This window comes from Chiloscyllium plagiosum, unplaced genomic scaffold, assembly GCF_037043375.1.
Source record: "Chiloscyllium plagiosum isolate Xiang-an unplaced genomic scaffold, Cpla_swu_hap1 HiC_scaffold_1, whole genome shotgun sequence".
NCBI lineage: Eukaryota > Metazoa > Chordata > Chondrichthyes > Orectolobiformes > Hemiscylliidae > Chiloscyllium > Chiloscyllium plagiosum.
Window position 1 is genome coordinate 136,417,543 of NW_028270139.1, and position 15,574 is coordinate 136,433,116.

Sequence of the window (15,574 nt, forward strand, 5' to 3'; positions counted from 1 at the left end):
CACTACCTGGCCCCACTTTCCCCATCCTCATTACATCCATCCTCACTTCCCCATTCTCATTCTCCCCATCCTCTCTCCCCCATCCCCATTCCCCCAATTTTCACACCCCCATTCCCATTTCATCCCTCTCTTCCCCATCTTCACTAACCTCTCACTCACGCCTTGCATTCTCAATCCCTCCCCAGTCCTCACTCCCTTCCTCTCAGTAGACCCCCTATCCTGCATTCACTCCTACTCTATCTGCCCCCCCCCCCCTCAGATAAACAGAGAAAGGGGTGAAATTGGGTCATATTACAGAGGAGATGGAAATAGACCCTCTCGGTGATGTGCAAGTATGTGGTCAGAAGCTCAAAAGAGGGATTAAAAGTGCTAACCAGGTTGTGAACAGTGTAATGTACTCTCAGCACAGTGACAAATAGAGTTAGTAGCTAGGGAATGGATTGTGGAGTGGGAACAAGAAGTAATTGCTCAGTTTTCCCAGACATACAGGTTAGCGGAGTTGGCCATGCTAAACTGCCCAAGAGTCATACAGATCCTTCTGTCCAACCATCCACGCCGAACATGTTCCCAAACTAAACTTGGTGCAAACATATCTTATACATGTACTTATCTAAACGTCCTTTAAACATTGTAACTGTACCCACATCCACCATTTCCTCTGGCAATTCATTCCACTCATGAACCAACCTCTGGATAAAATAGTTGCCCCTAATGTCTTTTTTAAAATCTTTCTCCTCTCACCTTAAAAATATACCTTCTAATATTGAAATCCCCACCCTAGGGGGGAGAAAAGCACCCAAATTCACAGTATCTATGCCCCTCATGATTTTACCCAGGGCTGTGCAGGTTAGGTGGATTAGCCAGTGGAAACGCAGAGTTACACAGATAAGTTGCGTTCTAGATCTGGTTGGTATGCTCTTCGGAGGGTCAGTGTGGACTCAATGAGCCAAATGCCCTCTTACTGCACTGTTCTGTGATATAGCTGAAGGAAACCCCTGTGCTCTGGTGCTGGACATGTAGCAGACGCCCTGATAATTCAGGCAAAACGAATCGAGAGAGTGGGTGAGAAATGGAGGTGGGTGTGGTCAGCCTGCGTGTCAAAACCAACACCGTGCCTTCACTTCAATGAGGTTGCCGCGGTGCCGCACGTCGATGGGAAGTGAAGCTGAAGGCAACAGAATGCAAGTTTCTCGCTGACGTTTCCAGTGAGCTTTCAGGCAACAGCAGCATCAGGATCTTTCCCATCAAACCCACGGCCTGATTCAATGATTAAACCAGTACAAACTGCAGGCAGTAAGTTCGTAGTATATTTAGTCCCCACGGAAATGTTTGTAAATTAGATTTTTTTTAGCTCCTTTCTAAGACCGCCTTCACGCACAGGGCTCAGGACGAATAGTTTAACCACATTTCTGTCAAGCCTCCTTTTTTTTTTTAGCAAGAATGCCACTTATGTTTTCTCAACATGCTACAGGTAATTCAGTGCAAGGGGAGACAAAGCTGACATTTATTCTAATAGTGTTTGCTCTAGCAAGCTACAGCAGAACAGATTAGCATTTGCCGGTAAATGACAAGCCTGAGGGTTCAAGCCGAGGTGTTGAGATTATCTCCAGGAATCTGCAGGCGCCCAGCAGGAAATTGGGATGAGATTAAAAACCCATGAAAACTGCTCAGTCTTCAAGAATTTTGACATATTTCCACACATTAAAAGGATTGAAGATCCTTTGACGGGATAAGTGAACATAAAGAGGGTTACCTCCATAGGCCCCCAGCCCCTGTCAGCCCTTTTCTATTAAAACTGCACCCTCCCCAATAAAGGGGAGAAAGGCTTTTTTTTAAACAAGGACCAGGCGCATTGTTCCATTGTAGCAAGTTCTTAACATAATTCATTTCCCCCACACCACCCAAACTTTTTAACCAGATTTGTTGATGATTTCTTCATCATAGTACCTTGAACAGTGAATACTTTTAAATTAAAAGTGAATAGTTAAGAAAGTACCACACTGTCTGAGCAAAACATATCATTTCTCAGTGGTTCACACTGCTGCCTCACAGTGACAGGGTCCCAGGTTCGATTCCCACCTCTGGTGACTGTCTGTGTGGACTTTGCACATTCTCCCCGTGTCTGCGTGGGTTTCCTCCAGGTGCTCCGCTTTCCTCCCACAATCCAAAGATGTGCAGGTTAGGTAAATTGGCTCGGCTAAATTGTCCACAGTGTTCGGTGCATAACTCAGGGGTAAATATAGGGTAGGGGAATGGGTCTGTGTGGGTTACCCTTCGGAGGGTCAGTGTGGACTTGTTGGGTCAAATGGCCTGTTTTCATACTGTAGGGAATCTAATCTAATCTCATTTTCTCCATTGTTATTACACTACAGCCAAGATAATGCCAACAATGCTACCTTTCATTTCATTGCTAAATTAGAACAACTAAAAGTGTGAATCCTGGTCATTTTCGGTGCACAGGCAGGAAAACAAACACCCTCGGGTTAGGAGAGGGAACCCATGAAACATATTTCCATAAGCAGGAGAGTCTTGTGGAAGTCTCTCCACTTTTTAGGACCCAAGGGCACAGCTTCTGTGTAAATGGTCAAGCCTCTAGAATTCAGATGAGGCGGAATTTCTTCGGCCAGGGGTGAAGGATCTGTGGAATTCATTACCGCAAAAGGCTGTGGAGACCAAGTCATTGAGTGGCTTCAAGACAGAAATAGATAGGTTCTTGATTGGTAAGAGATCGAGGTTTACGGGGCAGGAGATTGGGGTTGAGAAACACATCAGCCATGGCGGAGCAACTGAATGGGCCAAATAGCCTAATTCTGCTCCTATACATAGTACAGCACAGTACAGGCCCTTTGGCCCTCAATGTTGTACTAGCCTGATATCCTACTCTGAGATCACACTAATGTACATACCCTTCATTTTACTGTCATCCATATGCCTATCCAAGAGTCGCTTAAATGTCCCTAATGTATCTGACTCCACTACCACTGTTTGCAATGCATTCCATGCACCCACCACTCTCTGTGTGAAGAACCTACCTTTGACATCTCCCCTAAACCTTTCTCCAATCACCTTAAAATTATGCCCCTCGTGATAGCCATTTCTGCCTCTGGCTATCCATTCTATTTATGCCTCTCATCTTTTTGTACACCTCTATCCTTCTTTGCTCCGATGTGAAAAGCCCTAGCTCCCTCCACCTTTCTCCATAAGACGTGCTCTCCAGTCCAGGTAGCATCCTAGTAAATCTCCTCTACACCCGCTCCAAACTAGAGGGCATAGGTTTAAGGTGAAAGGTGAAAGATTTAAAAGTGACTAAAAGGGCAACCTTTTCAAACAGAAGGTGGCGCATGTATGGAATGAGCTGCTAATTAAAGTCAACATATGGCTTCTTAACAACCTATCAACTTTGGTGGCAACTGAGTCTTATGGTTTAACGTGATCTCCAGGAGGCTGTCTCAATGTGCTGGGGACTCAGCATGTTAAAGAATGGTGGATTGTGTCCTCCTAAAGTCAGACTTGCTCCCTGATTTCCTCTTATCTAGTGTTAGTCAAATCAGGTACAAATGCATTCTTCAAATTTTTGGTCTGGAAGCCGAGGTCCAAACAAATTGTTGTTATATAATTGCTGTCCCTGTCATCAAGTGATCTTGATGACCAATTTATAACCAGAATAGCTTTACCTTAGACTGGGGAAAGGCACAAGATATTGCTGCCATCTTTGACCAGTTATATTAAGACAATGTAACCAGATGACATCGGAGCCATCAAGACTGCTCTCCTATAATCATGGCAGATATGTTTCTCAACCCCATTCTCCCTGCCTCCCTCCAGTTACCCTTGGTTCCCTTGCCAATCAAGTACCTATTTATCTCTGTCTCAAAGACACTCAATGTTCGCCACAGCCTTCTGCAAAAATGTGTTCTACAGCTTAGCCACCGTCTGGCTGAAGAAATTCCTCCTCATCTCAATTCTAAAGGGTTGTTCCATCGCTCTGAGGCTGTGCCCTCAGGTCTTAGTCTATCCTACAATGGAAACATCTTCTCCATTTCCACTCTACCCAGCCTCTCATTATTCTGTAAGTTTCAAACAGATCCCCCTCATTCTTCTAAGTTCTATTGAGTACAGACCCAGAGTGCTCAGGCACTCCTCATTTGACAAGCCCTGCATCCTGGGATCATTCTTATGAACATCCTCCCAAAACTGGTCACAAATTTCCAAATGCAGTCTAACCAGACCATTATACAGCTTCAGCAGTACATCTCTGGTCTTGTATTCTAGCCCACTTGAAATGAATGCTAACATTGTATTTTCCTTCCTAACTGCCGACTGAACCTCTATGTTAACCTAAAGAGAATCTTACTTGATAGGCTTGTACCAAATGTGGTATAGACTTTGATATGCTACAAACAAATAAGGAATTATTTTAAAAGATTGCTGAGGTTTTGTTTGAGTTTTAATTATTTCTCTTAGATGTTTGTTTGTATTCAGCAATTCCTACAGATGGACCCTCACTCGCTACATAGTGGAGAATTCTTTCACTTGCTCAATTATATCAGAAAAATTGTGAAAAAGCAAAACCCACCTTGCTCTATTTTGTTTGACTGGTTTTACTACATACCCTCAGCTAATCCTCCTTGACTTTGAAACGCAACAAGACTTAAACTGTCAAACAAGTTTATTCAAAAGTAAAAGAGCAAATAATTAGGAGTGATGACACAACATAAGATTTAAAGTGGTTGTTAAGACTATCAGACAAAAAGATAACAAATGCCCATTCTTCATAAATACATCCTTTCATTACCTGTACATCACTCCCATTGGGAGGGAAATCCAACTGCATCATCGAGGTCACATTGAGGTTAGGGAAAGTTGGGTTAAAGTTAGGTAAGGAACAAGGGAGAGAGGAAAAACATTGTGCGGGGGTGGTCAAACAAGGGATGAAATGGAGGGGTTGAGGCAGAGGGGTAGAAAGACAAGGGGGAAAGCGGTTGAGCCTGTGTCAAGGTGAAACGATGAGGGGGCACCATAAGATGTAGGACCAGAAATAGGCGAGTCAGTCCATCAAGTCTGACCTGCCAGTCAATGACATCATGGCTGATCTGATAATCCACAAATCTACTTTTCCCTGTAACCCTCGATTCTCTTACAAATTTAAAAATCTGTCCCTCAGCCTTGAACATATTTAACAACCAGTCTCAACAGCTCTCTGCAGTAAAGAATTCACTACACTGTGAGAGAAGAATCTCTTCCTTGTGAAGTCACAGGTAGACAAGATAGTGAAGAAGACATTTGGTACACTTGCCTTCATTGGTCAGTGCATTGAGTGTAGGAGTTGGGACTGTACAGGACATTGGTTAGGTCACTTTTAGAATACTGTGTGCATTTCTGGTCTCCTTGCTATAAGAAAGATGTTGTTAAACTTGAAAGGGTTCAGAAAAGATTTACAAGGATGTTGCTAAGATTGGAGGGTTTGAGCTACAGGGAGAGGCTGAACAGGCTGGGGCTGTTTTCCCTGGAGCATCAGAGGCTGAGGGGTGACCTTATAGAGGTCTATAAAATCATGAGGGGTATGGATAGGGTAAATAGACAAGGTCTTTTCCCTCGGGTAGGGGAGTCCAAACTAGAGGGCATAGGTTTAAGGCGAAAGGTGAAAGATTTAAAAGTGACCAAAAGGACAACCTTTTCAAACAGAAGGTGGCGCATGTATGGAATGAGCTGTCAAAGGAGGTGGTAGAGGCTGGTATAATTAAAACATTTAAAAGGCATCTGGATGGTATATGAATAAGAAGGGTTTGGAGCAATGTGGTCAAATGCTGGCAAATGGAATTGGATTAAGTTAAGATATCTGGTTGGCCTGGGTGAGTTCGACTGAAGGGTCTGTTTCCATACTGTATGTCTCTATTATTCTATGACTCTATAGACGTGTGATGCCTCATTTTGAGATCACATCCTCTGATCCTAGACTGGGAGAGAAAAATGAAGGGGGGTTGGTGATAAGGGAAAGGTGGAAAGTTGGAAAAGGTGACCAGGGATAGGGAAGGGACAAAGAAGATGGTAAAGTGATTAGGAAGAAATGGAACTGGAACCGAAGTATAACGGGGAGGAGCAAAAGAATTACATCAAGGCTATGGCAGCAAAGCGACAAGAGGAGTTTCAATCTCCCCCAGGACACAAAAATCTCCTCAGTGGATGGCAATGCAGTGAATCTACTTAACCCCCTCTCCCCCTAGAAACTAAAACATTTTCATGGGATGGGAATTTCAGGGAGACAGGGTCTCCTTCAGATGGTACAGAATCTCAGCAGTGGGGGGGAATGGAGAGCAGGCCTCAGGCCCTGCAAAAATCTATCTCAGTGAAGATGACACATAGTCAGCACACCCTCCCACTATCCTCCCATTAGTCAGCCAGAGTGGACCAGGATGACGTGGGTCAAAGGTCAAAGGAAAGGAGATGCCGTCAGCGACACGTATAACCTTCATTGCAGTTATTGCTGTGGGTGGGGTGAGTGCAGCTAGTGGTCTGTCCACTGAAGTATGATCAAAATTAGTAGTGTCAGGAAGAATGAATAATAAATATTCCAAAGTCGTTTCTCTTCACACTGTATCCTCCTTGTTCACGTGTTGCTGCAGAGCCACCTGGTGGTCTGAATATTGAATGCAATCAAGAATCGAAGAACCTGTTCAAGGTGACACATTTAACTTTCAATAATTAACATTACAAACAGGCCTTTTTAATATTCTATTGGCTCATCACAGCAACATAAGAGGATTGTAACTAATGCTGCGAGTAAAGGCTATTTGAAAAGCCTGACTCAGAAGCCTTCAATAATTCAGACGTAAAGTCCCGAAAATTCTTAGTAGGTCTGGCAGTATCTATGGAGACAGAAACTGAATTGATTTTTCTTTGGAACTGGTTCCTTAATAACTGAAATGAACAGAAGATGTTTTAACCTGAAGCACCAGAAGGGGCAGACGATGAAATAAAACTGTGGACCAGGGACAACTTTGAGACAGAAGCAAAGTGCAGCTGCTGGAAATCTGAAACAAAGTGCTGGAGAAACTCTGCCGGTCTGGCAGGGTAGAGAAACAGAGTTAATGTTTCAACTTCTCTTTAGAACTCAGCTTTGCGATAAGGTGGGTTGGTTCCGATGGCGGGGGAGGTCAACTATGTACATGTGGTGGTGCCTGTCATAGAGTCTTGGAGGTGTCCAGCCCTGAAAGAGATCCTTCTGTCTATTGAGTCTGCATCAGGCAAAGACAACCAACTTATTATTGTAGTGTGCATCCAAGGATGTGGTGTGAACAGCAGTCAGAATAATGTTTTGTGTCTCGGAGATATCTTGGGCAGGTTCAAAGCAGGAAGGCTGGAACTCCAGGTGGAGTAATGTTGGACCCAGAGGCAGTGACTGTGCTAGGAGCTGTGACTGTGAGAGTCAGTTTCGATAAATACCTTATCAAACACCTAGAGGGAAAGCGAAAGAAATGAAGTTGAAAGAGTTAAACAGAAATCCTGTCGGTGAAAAGAGCAGACCTTCTTCAAGGTAGGCGTTCCTGGGAGAGGACTGTTAGTGGATTAAGCAGGAAAATATTTGTATTTGTAGCATTTGTAAATTTCTGTTTTCAATTTCTTATTTCCAGCATCCACAGTATTTTGCTTTGGTTTTGGAGTTAAGACAAAATGCGACAACTCACTGTATCTTAGCTCATTTGAAAGTGGGCCTCAGGCCTTTGGCCTATGGTGTGAACTCTGAGCATGTTAGTAAAATAATAGCTGGAAATGGGCCAAAGAAAATCTTCTTCCTTAATAACCAAAGATCCAAGTTATGAAGGAAAATTGAAGAAAGTTAGAGTTTTCAGCCTGGTAAGGAAACAGTGTAAAGAAGTGTATTAGATAGGCTCTGTGCTAGAAAAGACAATACAGAGTATTGCCATAAATTAACAGATACATTGTTTTGGGTAGATAAGGCATCTTGCAAAGCTGTGTGAGCTGCTGCTCATGGTGCAGGTTACTGCTATTATCTTCTTTCAATGTAGGAAACTACATGGACTGCTTTGCTTTCTTGTGGTCATGGGAGAACACTTCAAGGTTGAACTAGAACAGTGTCTTTAGTTAACCCAATGTAGTTTATTGCATGTAAACAGCTTACATTAATACGATAGCCATTCTAATAGAGACTTTGAGGAGGATCAGATGTTAGGTCTGATCCTGTTCAGCCAACTAGTCACATCATAAAGCTGCTCATGGGATTTCTCAGTATTAACCCTTTCTGTCCCAAGGCAGTTGACAAGGATACTATCAAACCACAATTGACACTGAGTCACTTAGAGAGATTAGAAGACGTCAGTTTGCTCATAGAAGCAAGTTTTGAGAAACATTCAAGGTGCAGGTCTGAAGCTAGTTATAAAGACCTATATGCAAATCATGTACTAAATGTTTTTGAAGTGTTAAGATTCCTCGTGGAAATGTTATTGTGTGAAATGAATTAAAAGCATTTTGAGGAGTGCAAATTTCTTGTTTTAGGAAAGATCAAGCTAAATCTGGCCCACTCTTCAATGCAGCACATTCTGCACAGCAAAATGAGTTTTCTGTACACATTGATGGTACATTGGATCTCCATAAACTAAATCTATCTGTTGCTTTGAAAATGTGACAAAATAAACCAGCATTTTGTCCTCTCTTAACTTGAACTTAACATTTATGCCTTTATTCAGGAATTTCCGAATACCAGTGCCCAATGTCCCAGTACAGATATATCAGGAGTTCCTGATGAAAAGAAAATATTTTTAACCCAGCTCCTTATACAGGGTAAGTCTATAATGTATGAATGATGTTTTTATTTAGTCTAATCTTTAAAGCGATGTAATGCTGCTTGTTTTGTTTACTCTTTGGTACCTCACTTTCATTTTTATTGCTCTGTTTCATGTACCTTTCCGCAGAATCCTGACTCATTCTATTTATAACAGATACTTGTTTGTTTAAGAGCCAAAGTTCTGTGGAAAGTTACACAACACATCAAGGAAGCAAATCAGCCATGGTGATAGCATCTTGCCCAAATTGGGGACCACGCTTGATGTTGTTTCAGGTTTGAGGTACAGAGTTCACCTTCAGAGGGTTGAAAACTCAGATCCGCCAAAGGTAAATGCAGAAACTGAGTTCAACACGTTGACGTTGCTGTCCACCATCTGAAGTGTTTGTCATCAACGTTTATTAAAGTGGGGAATTATTTTTTTCAAGTTTCAACAACGCCATTATGTTGGAAATCATTCACATGACGTAAGTCCCATGTTGTTGTATTTCTGCTGTAGGTGGGGAGTTGTTGTCGTTGAGTAATTCCCTGGAGATTTCATCACATAACCTCACGCCTCCAGGCAGTCGAACGGCAATCTGCAATACTTTTTATAACCAGTTAACAAAAATGCTCTCAGTGAATGAAAAGACTGTATGATATGACTTTCCTCACGGGGTGTTAAAGCTGCATCACAGTTTCTTTCTCACTGGAGATTCCTGGAGGATTGGGATACCCTACATCGGTCGGTTGGATTCATTGCAATACTGTTCCCACCCCGTATGTTAATGGAGGGTGTGTGAATGTGCCCAGTTCACATTGTGGCACCTGCTTTCCAGACAGTAATATTGTGAATTAGATAGACTCACCCTGGCCCTATAAACTGCTTCGAATGGGACAGCGATTGCCTCATGGAGCCAAATAAATTATCTGATGAAGGGCTTTTATCCGAAATGTCAATTTTCCTGCTCCTCGGATGCTGCCTGACCTGCTATGTTTTTCTAGCACCACTCTAATCTTGACTCTAATCTCCAGCATCTGCAGTACCCACGTTTGCTATAGAAATTACTTGTCTACAGCTACACAGACTCATCGCTCATCTCCAGGGTTTTTCACGAGGCCATATGCATCTTATTGGGGTATTGAAAATGAAAGCTTCATCATCCTCCATTATTGCCTTCAGTACAGGACAGGACCAAATGGCCTTTTGGGATTATTGCACTGTCATTTCAAAGTAATGGAAAATGCAGACTGCTATTTAAAGCCTTGTGACATTCAGTGTCTCGGACTGCATTCTTGAAGCGCTCACAGACAGTCTGCTCGAAACTTGGCCTGCTAAACCTGTAATATTACCTGGAACTGGAAATAGTCAACAAGATGATCAGATGCAGCCAATTTTAGGTCAGCTTCCAAATTGAGTTGGGATTGGCACTGTCTAGTTTTCAGTATTGTCCCTCGTGCTGCAGCCCTCCTGTGGAATCAATGTCCCCATCCGGCCTCCTGTAAAAGCATAGGAATGCATCCTGGAGGGATAAGAAGTCTGTTTGCAAGCAAACTGTTTTTGAAATTTCTGCAAGTTGAGAATCTGGCTGCATTTTCTTTGCAACTCCCAAGTAAACGTCTCCCAGTTTATCTTGGTTTATAGTCAACTTATATTTCGCTAGTTCATGTCTAGCAAGAATGGGTTAGCAGAGTGCTAGGGTTCCGAGCATTCTCGGGAAATGAGGTGTGAGTGTAAGGGGGAAAGTGTCCAGTCTGCTCTCAGGAATACATTCTTTTTCTGAGTTTCCCTTTGGTGTTGCACTGACCCAGTTATCCTTTAACAACTTTGGATGTGATAATCATGATTGATTATCTGAAGTTGATTTTTTTTTCCTTTCAGTTCCACTGCCTAATTCCAAAACTTCCATTTGCCTTGATCTGCAAATGGTCAATTATTAACAAAAGGTTAGTCTTTAACTAGTTTAATCACAATGTTCTGCTGCACTTCATGAAGTATGTTTGTGTGCAAAGCCCAATCTTTAGACCACACCTCTCATCAGAGACTTGTGTGTAATCGAATTTATCACTGTTTAATATGTTAAAAATATGATTCCACCACTTTAACCTTTTTCCTCATGTCTACACATTCAGAACAGGAAAGCAACACAACATTTGGAATCCACAATACCCACAGCGTAGAAGTGTCAATGTGACTGATGAACAATCTATGTGTGCATTATCTAATGGCTGTAGTAATCAATTATTTAATACTAGGCTGACTGGTCCATAGATAATGTGGGAACAGCACATGAAGATGATAAATTAACGCCTCAGAGGTTACAGCTGTAAGATAAGAGGAGCTTGATAAACTCAAAGGAAAGTGCTGGTGGAAACAAGGCAAATAACAGCTAAAAGAGATGCAAAATTATCACTTAAATAAAATATATTTTTAAAGTAAGACCATGCTGGGAATGCTGGACTTCATTGTCTCCACGAGCTGAGAATTGTAGGATTTCTACTAACAGACATTGAGGCAAAGAAAAAAAAAGGCTCAGTGATTTCCCGTAGGAAGCAGAACCAGGAATGCATTCCTCATTACCTTCCAGCAACTGTAGTCAATGTTCAACCATTTACTGTGAATTATAGATCAGTTTTGAAAACAATCAACCAAGCTGTGGTCTGTTAATTAGGAAGCTGTTCTTCAGTAACTGACTGCTGAAACACAAACCAGCCTTTCATCCATAGGCTCCAGCTACATTCCCACTGCTCGGAAGACCCCTCCCACCCCGGTTACACTCTCTGTCACCCTTTTCAATCAGGCAGAAAATATAAAGCTTTGATTACACTTGCTAATAGAGTCATAGAGTCATAGAGATGTACAGCACGGAAACAGACCCTTCGGTCCAACCTGTCCATGCCAACCAGATATCCCAACCCAATCTAGTCCCACCTGCCAGCACCCGGCCCATATCCCTCCAAACCCTTCCTATTCATATACCCATCCAAATGTCTTTTAAATGTTGCAATTGTACCATCCTCCACCACATCCTCTGGCAGCTCATTCCATACACATACCACCCTCTGCGTGAAAAAGTTACCTCTTAGATCTCTTTTATATCTTTACCCTCTCACCCTAAAACTATGCTTTTTAGACCTAGACTCCCCCACCCCAAGGAAAAGGCTTTGTCTATTTATCCTATCCATGCCCCTCATGATGTTGTAAACCTCTATAAGGCCACCCCTCAGCCTCCGACGCTCCAGGGAAAACAGCCCCAGCCTGTTCAGCCTCTTCCTATAGCTCAAATCCTCCAACCCTGGCAACATCCTTTTAAATCTTTTCTGAACTCTTTCAAGTATAACAACATCTTTCCGATAGTAAGGAGACCAAAATTGCACACAGTATTCCAACAGTGGCCTAACCAATGTCCTGTACAGCTGCAACATGACCTCTCAACTCCTGTATTCAATACTCTGACCAATAAAGGAAAGCATACCAAACACCTTCTTCACTATCTTATCTACCTGCGACTCCACTTTCAAGGAGCTATGAACCTGCTCTCCAAGGTCTCTTTGTTCAGCAACACTCCCTAGGACCTTACCATTAAGTGTATAAGTCCTGCTAAGATTTGCTTTCCCAAAATGCAGAACCTCACATTTATCTAAATTAAACTCCATCTGCCACTTCTCAGCCCATTGGCCCATCTGGTCAAGATCCTGTCGAAATCTGAGGTAACCCTCTTCGCTGTCCACTACACCTCCAATTTTGGTGTCATCTGCAAACTTGCTAACTGTACCTCTTATGCTCACATCTAAATCATTTTATATAAATGATGAAAAGTAGTGGCACTCCTCTGGTCACAGGCCTCCAGACTGAAAAACAACCCTCCACCACCACCCTCTGTCTTCTATCTTTGAGCCAGTTCTGTATCCAAATGGCTAGTTCTCCCTGTATTCCATGACATCTAACCTTGCGAATCGGTCTTCCATGGGGAACCTTGTCGAATGCCTTACTGTTGAATGTCCATATGGATCATGTCCACTGCTCTGCCCTCATCAATCCTCTTTGTTACTTCTTCAAAAAACTCAATCAAGTTTGTGAGACATGATTTCCCACACACAAAGCCATGTTGACTATCCCTGATCAGTGCTTGCCTTTCCAAATACATGTACATCCTGTCCCTCAGGATTCCCTCTAACAATAGATTCAAGAAGAGCTTCCTCCCTGCTGTTATCAGACTTCTGAATAAAATCCTCTCAAATTTTAAATTTAATGTTGATCTCTCTTCCTCTGTGCACCTTCTCCTGCTACAGGAAAGACCTGGTTGCAAAACCTGGAAAGGGTTCTGAAAAATTATCAAGTATGTTGCCAGAGTTGGAGAGTTTGAGCTACAAGGAGAGGCTGAATAGGCTGGGGCTGTTTTCCTGGAATTTCCCAGACTGAGGTTTGACCTTATAGAAGTTTATAAAATCATGAGGGGCATGGATAGGGAGAATAGCCAAGGTATTTTTGGAATCCCTTTGGTCAAACAATTCCACACTGACCCTCCAAAGAGTATCACACCTAGACCCATTCCCCTCCCCAATTCTCCTATTTTTGCCCCTGATAATTGCATCTAACCTACACATCCCTGAACACTATGGCCAATTCACCTAACCTGCACAGTCTTTGGATTGTGGGAGTAAACCGGGGCACCAGGAGGAAACCCACGCAGACACGGGGAAAATGTGCAAACTCATGCATGTGCATTTCATTTATGCTTAGAATGGGATGGCACGGTGGCTCAGTGGTTAGCACTGCTGCCTCATAGTGCCAGGGACCTTGGTTCGATCCCTGCCTCAGGCGACTGTCTGTGCGGAGTCCGCACATTCTCCCCTTGTCTGTGCGGGTTTTCTCAGGGTGCTCCGGTTTCTTCCCACAGTCCAAAAATGTGCAGGTCAGGTGAATTGGCCATGCTAAATTTCCCATAGTATTTAGGTACATTAGTCAGGGGTAAATATAGGGTAGGGGTGTGGGTGGGTTACTCTTTAGAGGGTTGGTGTGGACTTGTTGGGCTGAAGGGCCTGTTTCCATACTGTAGGTAATCAAATCCACACAGACGATTGCCTGATCGAGGTGTACAAGGTAATGAGAGGCATGGATAGAGTCGATAGTCAGAGAGTTTTCCCCAGGGCAGGATTGACTGCCACGGGAGATCATAGTTTGAAGATATTAGGGGGAAGGTATAAAGGAGGAGCCGGGTAGGTTTTTATGCAGAGAGTTGTGAATGCATGGAATGCGTTCCCAGTGGTGGTGGTTGAAGCAAAGTCATTTCGGACAGTTAAGCGACTGCAAGACATGCACATGGATAGCAATGAATTGAGGGGTGCGTAGGTTATTTTATTTTATTTTATTAGGAATAATCTCGGCACAATATCGTAGGCCGAAGGACCTGTTCTGTGCTTTTCTATGTTCTATGTTCTATTTTTCCCAGGGAAGGGGAGCCCACAACTAGAGGGCATAGGTTTAAGGTGAGAGGGAAAAGAGTTAAAAGGGACTAAAGGGCTACGTTTTCACCCAGAGGGTGGTGCGTGTACGGAATGAGCTGCCGGAGGAACTGGTGGAGGCTGGTACAATTACAGCATTTAAAAGGCATCTGGATGGGTACATGAATAGGAAGGGTTTAGAGGGATATAGGCCAAGTGCTGGCAAATGGGACTAGATTAATTTAAGATATCTGGTTAATATCGACAAATTGGACTAAAGGGTCTGTTTCCCTGCTGTACACCTCTATGACTCCATGACTCTGCAGCCATAACATTGTACAGTATTCCTCACCCTGACTTATTACCCGAATGCACCTTGTATGATATGATCTGCCTTTACTGCACACAAAACACAACTTTTTATTGTATCTAGGTACATTTGACAATAATAAATCAATTCAAAATACTTCAACATCAGAAGGAAATAGGTTAGTAAATCAGCTGTAATCTGAATTGCTACAAGATAGAAACCTCACATGAAATGTTTATATTGGAGTCAATTTCCAATTTTGATCATGAATCCCCAGGAACCAACCCTTCACCTGATCTGGCCAGAACCATGCTCAGTGAGATTTTCTGACCCTGCCATTGTGACGGTGCATTCTATACTTGCTGCTGAACTGGGAGGCCAGAAAAATACACTTTCTGTTGCCTAGTTTGTTTATTATTGTTTATTATAACTAGAAGTTGTTTATAAAAAAACGTAAAAAAGCAAATGAATGTGGATGTAAATTTATTGGCTGTCTAGGGACAGAGAGAGATCCTGCAATGTCTCACCTACTGAGGTATCAAATAGGTTTCAAAGAAATGGACCTAAAAGTGAGAAATGCCATACAAACTAAGCTCTTGTCACCTGGGAGTTATCTCAGACTGTGAAAAAGAGTGAGAGAAAAGTCAACAGTCCTGAGCAAGCGACATGTTTTGAGTCTTCCACTTTCAAGAATGCACAAGAATTGGAGTTAAAAGGAACTTTAATCCTGGTCTGTGTGTGCTAGAACAAGGTGGTGTACTTGTGAGTTGAATTGTTTGCCCATGGGCTGAGGTGATCATGCGTACAAGCGGGAGTTCAAACACCAGTGCCCAGTAAAAGTCACAGTTAAAGAATTTCCTTCTAGTCACCCCTTCATTGCAGGTAATGGACTCTCTGGAGCTGAGCGCTCGAAGCCACCCAGCAAATCAGTCAAAATAAGCAGAGGCAAAAGAATTTCTGTCAACATGCAAAACCAAGAATCTCAAAATTGACTATACGACTATCAACATTACATTATCTGCAGAGCACTAACCACCAAC

At 42.8% G+C, this 15,574-nt stretch overlaps 1 long non-coding RNA gene across 1 annotated transcript; it reads left to right on the top strand.

The window, feature by feature from the left end:
* Nucleotides 1–1,164: 1,164 nt before the first annotated feature.
* LOC148152229 (uncharacterized) lies at nucleotides 1,165–13,704 on the top strand. The gene is made up of 3 exons (XR_015759551.1): nucleotides 1,165–1,293; nucleotides 8,706–8,799; nucleotides 9,300–13,704. It is a non-coding gene; the product is annotated as an uncharacterized LOC148152229 (long non-coding RNA).
* Nucleotides 13,705–15,574: the final 1,870 nt, after the last annotated feature.